The 845-nt window shown below is 41.5% G+C and overlaps 1 non-coding gene across 1 annotated transcript; it reads right to left on the reverse strand.

The window, feature by feature from the left end:
* Window positions 1–780: 780 nt before the first annotated feature.
* LOC132647903 (small nucleolar RNA SNORD109A) lies at window positions 781–845 on the reverse strand. Its single transcript, XR_009586244.1, has one exon. It is a non-coding gene; the product is annotated as a small nucleolar RNA SNORD109A (small nucleolar RNA).

Below are 845 nucleotides of genomic sequence, written 5' to 3' on the forward strand. Positions count from 1 at the left end.
TAAGAGGATGAATGTACCCAGGAGGAAAAGAAAAACAACAACAACAAGTAACAGAAAGCAAAGCCCAATTGTCATTTCTCATGATGGATCAACTGAGATGGTTTCCATGCGAGAAAGAGATAGGTAAACACAACATGCTCTGGAAGATTTTGGCAGCTAAGACATAAATGATGAACACCAATAAAACTAGGGAATGTCTCAAACAGGTGCCCTGGTTTCTCACCTAGCCATTATTATCTAGAATTTACCCAGCCTCCAACAGGAAAGACCATTTCAATTTTCCCTCTATATAAATTGAATGATCCTTTAATTATTAGTTATACGTCAGCCTTTACACAACTTTGGGAAAAGTGCGAGGGCAGTCCTTGTCCTCCAATATTCTTGGGACTACTGGCATGAGCCCTAACCTCCCAGCCTGACACTTTACCACATATGTGCAAGGGTACATCGCCGGAGACTAGGAATGAGCAGCACGTTCTAATTCATCAGTTCTTACATATTTTTTGAGTACGTCATTTGCACCTACAGTCATCTCTACCTGATATATGTGCCTACTCCTATAGTAAAGGTTGTCTCCCTATCACTTGGAATCATTTCTATCTCTTTGAAAATAGAAAGCAATGAAGATTGTATCAAACCAAGTATGGGTATTGTTATGAGGCTTTTTTCGAAAAATCTCAGAATCTGATGCCATACTGCACAGTTCTCATCCTCTCTGAAGAGGGAAGAGTGCAAGGCAGGCTCTGAACTCCTCATGGGTCTCACGAGGACCTCATATCTGGACCTCAGATCGCATCTGTTCAAGTCAGTCAACGTCCTCAGAGACCTGTTGTCATCATAGATCC

Source organism: Meriones unguiculatus, chromosome 14 (genome assembly GCF_030254825.1).
Source record: "Meriones unguiculatus strain TT.TT164.6M chromosome 14, Bangor_MerUng_6.1, whole genome shotgun sequence".
In the NCBI taxonomy this organism is placed as follows: Eukaryota; Metazoa; Chordata; class Mammalia; order Rodentia; family Muridae; genus Meriones; species Meriones unguiculatus.